We start from the raw sequence: 6,063 nt of genomic DNA, 5'->3' as shown, positions 1-6,063 counted from the left end.
TTGAAGGCGAGAATTTCCATGGATGGGCCACATACCACCATCACGTTGAGTGAGTGGAACAATTTCCGGTTCCTATATATCTTCTCACTTCGTGATGGAGGCACAAATGGTACATGGGTGCCATCCACAGCCCCTATCACATTAGGGAAGCCAGCAATTTGATGGAAGGCCTGCTGGCTTCTGCGAAGGGTCTCTTGGGCAAAAGACATGGCCATGAAGTGCCCCTTGCGCCTAAACATGGCTGACGTCACACGCCTCAGGATTCGGCAGAAGGCCGGCTGAGATATTCCAGCAAGTACTGCCACTACTTGTTGGAATGATCCTGAGGCGCAGAAATGCAAGACCGCCAGCAGCTGAGTGTGAGGCGGAATTGCTGTCGTGATCCCATGAAGAGGTTCCAGATCACTCTCAATTAGCGAGAGAAGATCAAGAATGACATGTGGCGGTAACCGGTACCTAGTAAGTACCTCATCATCGGGCATCCCAAAGAGTGTCACCCGTGTGCGATAGATTCTAGCACGTCCTGGCCTCCTTGCCCGACGAGTGGGGAGAGCCGCAAGTGCCCTTAGCCTCCTAGCCATGAAACCCATCATTGCTTCAGCAACCTATAAATAAATGCACATAAATAATGATGCACCTATGCACATAATGGCCATATCCGACAAAGAATATATTTATATGCTTCAATACGTACAATAGACGGCCGCCCAGTGAAGTCCCGAAGATCCATATTAATCTATAATGATGTTACAATAATATGAACTCAATACACACCGTCCGAAACACACAGATGCTTACAACATGTAACTACTAAACACTACTTGAGTATTATAGGTGTCTGCATTTGATGCCGACATCATGTACTATGACACATTTCAACTATTGCTGGGACATGTTGTCCTGCAATAGATGGACACACACACAGGTTTAACACCTGTGAGTGAAATAGTGAACATGTGACATGTTTCAATAATGCTACAAAGCCTTTGCTGGGCCAACAATCTGTACTCAGTGAGCCAATGGTGCATACATTAATACACTTACATTGTTAATGTATATCATATCTACAAGGACCATGGAAGAGCTTACCTTAGACCCTGGCCAACTACAGATCTGGAGACAAATGATTCTAGCATCAAACCACTATTTATAGGCCTATCACATGTGTTGTGTATAACATTAGTGATGAGTATTGCATGACTTGTGGCCTGGATTTTCTAAGGGATTGGGTTACTTTTATATTTCAATCAATCTCAACAATACCACAGTAGTCATGAACATTCCCAAATAGCATGTATATTGTGCGATACTCACAGGTGTACATTATATGCAATCCTAGAATAGGTGACCGATGCAACTATGGGCGTGGCGTATGCGGCGCGAAAACAGCACGCCGTACTGTTTTTGGAGCAAAACCATTTTTAGAGCAGCTATTCGGCCCATTCAGGATACGTGTTGCATCATCCATTCCTGTGTTAATTTTTTGAGATTAATGAATAGGGGGAGGTAGTTACATGAAAGAATGTCTTGGGCTTTTGCCGGGACGTGTATGCCCAGGTATTTAATGCTGTTGTCCTGCCATGCATCTGTATATTTAGATTTAAGCTGGTCTAGTAAGGTAGTGGTGAAATGGATCGGGAGTGCTTCCATTTTGGAGCAATTTAATTTATAAAAGGAAACTGATGAATAGTCCTGTAGGACTTTGTGTAGGTCTCGTAAAGAGGTGCTTGGATTCGTAGAAGTCAGCAGAACATCATCCGCGAATAGACACATTTTTTGCGAGTGGCCAAACAGGGAAGGGCCTGTTATTGAATGTGTGGTCCTGATGGTTTTGGCCAATGGTTCAATTGCCAAGGCAAACATCAGGGGGGATAGGGGACAGCCCTGGTGCATGCCGTTAAATATAGCGAAGAGAGCATTCCATTTATAAAGACTCTAGCTGATGGGTTTGAGTACAGGGCTAATATTGATGATTGGGCTCTATCTTTGATACCAAATTTAGACAGTACTGCTCGTAAATAACCCCAGTGCAAACGATCAAATGCCTTCTCCGCATCCAACGAGAGCAATAGTAGCGGCTCAGGGGACACGGAGAAGGCATCCAGGACATCAATCATCCTCCCCACCAAAATCTAATTCTCTCTGCACAAGTTACATCTGCTCCCCCCTGCAGTGCACTTGGTTTTGTCCATTTGAGAAGGAATTTGCCTTTGCGAGTGAACCAGAATAAACCCCCATATATTCTTTTTTTTTTAAACTCTTTATTTTCTGAGAGAATCATTACAATACAAAGTCACATTGGACAAAAGGAAACAGTCATTCTCTTTTTCTTACATTGGAACAAGAACAAATACAAATAAGTAAGAAACGAGAGTGGGGGGGGGCACGAACAGGGAATGGGAGGAGAAAGGGGAGACAGGGGTGAGAGAGAAAGGAAAAAGAGAGAGAAAAAAAGAAAATAATAAGAAGAAGAAACGGGGGGAAGAGGGTCAGGGACAGGTACAGGTATACCTCATTATCTTGAATATAAGGCACATTTCAGGTGAATACGAGTTGAAGCTTTTGAAGAAACAACAGCGAAGGGAAAAGCTTACTATATAGAAAGAGGTAAAGCCCCGCGGGGGCGTCGGGGCGGCTCGTTACGACCAAAGCATATACACCAGTCACAGAAGCGCACTAGGGGAAGGAAGAGGCCACAGAGGGAAGAGTTCCAGAAGCCATATGAAGGAGCCAAGGGCCCCAGACAATATCGTTTTTGAGTGGGCAGTCGTGGAGGTAGTAGGTGATCTTTTCCATTGCAGCAATGGACCAGACATAATTAATTAGGGCGGATTCTGTAGGGGGGGTAGGGGACTTCCAGTTTTTAGCAACAAGGGACTTGGCCGCGGTTAGAATATGGGATAGTAGTTTATTCATCGTGGAGTCTAAGTCTGGGAAGGGGCGAGCGAGTAGAAACGACCATGGGTCTAGGGGGAGTGGGATACCCGAGATAGCCTTCAAGAGCGCAGCTATCTTAGTCCAGAAAGAGGAGATAGAGGGACACGTCCACCAGATATGGAGTAGCGTCCCTCTATGGCCACAGTTTCGCCAGCACATGGGGGTAGAGGAGGGGAACATTTTTGAGAGCCTCACTGGGGTGTAGTACCATCTATAGCAGTGATTTTCAACCTTTTTACCTTGCGGCACACTAAATAACACTTTAAAATTGCCAAGGCACACCCTGAGATCCCCACAGGGCAAAACACATTGGCCACCACAGGAGAAAAACAAACCTATTGGCCCCCCCATTAAAAACAATCACACTGGTCCCCACAGGTAACAAAAATAAAATACATTGGCCCTTTACATGAAAAGAAGAGACCAGTAAATAACATTTAAACTGGTGGTGGCTGTAAATGGGTTTGGGCATCTCTAGATGTGGGGGCACACTTGAGAACAGCTCAAGGCACACTAGTGTGCCACGGCACACTGGTTGAAAAACACTGATCTATAGTATAGCTTGTAAGATGTTTCTTTGAGTCGGGTGGAGATAGAGCTTTTGGCTATACCCTCTCGAACCTCATCCCAGCAAGAGTCGTCAGGTGGTGGCCCCAGGTCTATCTCCCAATCTCTTTCATGGCGGCTGGGGGAAACAGCTGTGGCAGTGAGTATCATTGAGTAGACAGCAGAGATTAAGCCCCTGCGTAGGGGGCAATTCAGACATAAAGATTCAAACGGGGTGGGGGTCCGGAGCGCGTCAGTCTGAGGGAGAGACAGGAGGAAGTGCCTGAGCTGGAAATATTCGAAGAAGAGTGGAGACAGGGAGGGGAATGAGCGTTTGATATCATCTATAGAGGCCCACGTGCCCTGTGCCGTAATGTCATATACTACCCGGAGGCCAGCTAAGCTCCATGCTTTGAACCTGTGGGGGGAGTTACCTGGGGGAAAAGCGGGATTACTCCATAGGGGGGTAATGGGGGAGCAAGCAGAGGAGAGTTTGTAGGGAGAATAAGAGGAATCCCAGAGCGCCGCACAGAATCTAAGAGATGGGAGGGGGGCAGCCAGTAGGGACCTATGAGGCCTGGACATCCCCCATATGGCGGCCAGAGAGCGAACCCCTAGATACGCAGCCTCCAAGTCAACCCATGAGATAGTTCGTGGGGGTGCAAAGGTGGCCACCACCTGGCTGAGGTGACAAGCCATGTAATAATGCTTAACATCGGGGTAGCCCCTACCCCCCTCGGATCTAGACATTTTAAGAGCAGAAAAGGCAATGCTGGGGTTCTTATTACTCCAAACAAATTTCAAGAGAGCAGAATGAACGTCGTTGAGAACTTTAACAGGTATCTTTATAGGTAAGGTTTGGAACATGTACAATAGTTGGGGTATCACATTCATTTTAATAGCTACGATCCTGCCCAGCCACGAGATAATGAGTGGTTTCCACCTAGTAAGGTCTTGTTTAATCTTGGACAAGAGTCGTGGGATATTTTCAGAGTAGAGGAGGTTGTAATGGGAGGTAATATATACTCCCAGGTATTTAATCTTATGGGCCTGCCAGTTGAATGGGTGGGAGGCGCTTAAGAGAGTTCTCAAGTCAGGGGGGGCATGGAGGAGCATAGCCTCTGATTTAGATAAATTTATTTTATATCCTGATAATTCGCCGTATTCTAGGATAATATCGGTAAGGGCAGGGAGTGAAGTTTGGGGGTGGGTAAGGGAGAGGAGGACATCGTCCGCGAATAGGGAGACTTTAAACTCTAGGGGACCCACCTCTACTCCGCGAACCCTATCAGAGAGTCTGATCATAGCCGCTAGTGGCTCTATTACTAAGGCGAAGACCAGTGGGGAGAGGGGGCAACCCTGTCTCGTACCGTTGGTCAGGGGGAAGGGGTCTGAAAGGAGTCCGTTAGTGAGAACCCTAGCTATGGGGGTGGTGTATAGGGCAGATATCCCAGTAAGGAACTCATTGGATAAACCAAATGCTTGTAGGGCATTGAATAGAAAAGGCCAGGAAATGCGGTCAAACGCCTTCTCAGCGTCTAGGGAGAGAATAAGAGAAGGGGACTGTCTTTTGTTAAGAATTTGGATCAGGTCTATCGCTCGTCTAGTGTTATCTCTAGCTTGGCGGCCAGGGACAAAACCCACCTGATCATAGTGTACCAGGCCAGGGAGCACCCCATTGAGCCGAGAGGCTAAGATTTTGGCGTATAGTTTAATATCGGTGTTGAGCAGTGAAATTGGCCTGTAGATAGCACAGTTCTGGGGGTCCTTCCCCTCCTTATGTATCACCACAATCCTAGCTTCAAGCATGGTTTTGGAGAAGGAGGCTCCATGAAGTACTGCATTAAACATTGTTTGCAGGTGAGGGATCAGTGTAGTGGCAAATTTTTTATAATAGGCTACTGAGAAGCCATCCGGGCCAGGGGCTTTCGAGGAGTTCTGGTCTTTAAGTACAGCTGATATCTCTTCAGCTGTGATATCTATGTTCAGTTGTGCTGATGCTTGGGGAGTTAACTTAGGTAGGCGGGCCCGCTGGAGGAAGCGTTGTATGTCACCAACGGAGGGTTCTGGGAGGCCCTCGGAGGATCTTAGGTTATATAGATTGGTGTAAAAAGCTTGGAATTCCTTAGAGATCGTCTCAGGGGAGTAGGAGAGGGCGCCAGAGCGCGTCTTTATAGCTAGTATATTATTACGCGTTCGTTGGGCTCGTAATCTAGAGGCCAGTATTTTGTCCGCTTTGTCACCTTTCTCATAGAACGTCTGCTTCAAGCGTTGTAGGGTCTTGGCAGTGCGCTCAGAGAGGAGCAACGCTACGTCAGATCTAGCTTTGACAAGGAGATCTAGGTTCTCCTGTGAAGGAGAGGTTTTGTGTTGTCTCTCGAAGACCTGGAGCTTACTGGATAGGGATATAAATCTGGATTCTGAGTTATTTCTATAATGGGAAGCCATAGCAATTAGGTGGCCCCTCATAACGGCCTTATGAGCTTCCCAGAGGGTGAAGGGAGAAATATCAGGGGAAACGTTGATTTGGAAGTAGTCAGTCAGGTGAGTTTTGAGACGTAATATGTAGTCAGGGTTATG

This window comes from Crinia signifera, chromosome 8 (genome assembly GCF_055691185.1).
Source record: "Crinia signifera chromosome 8, ASM5569118v1, whole genome shotgun sequence".
NCBI lineage: Eukaryota > Metazoa > Chordata > Amphibia > Anura > Myobatrachidae > Crinia > Crinia signifera.
This window is presented reverse-complemented; position numbering follows the sequence as displayed.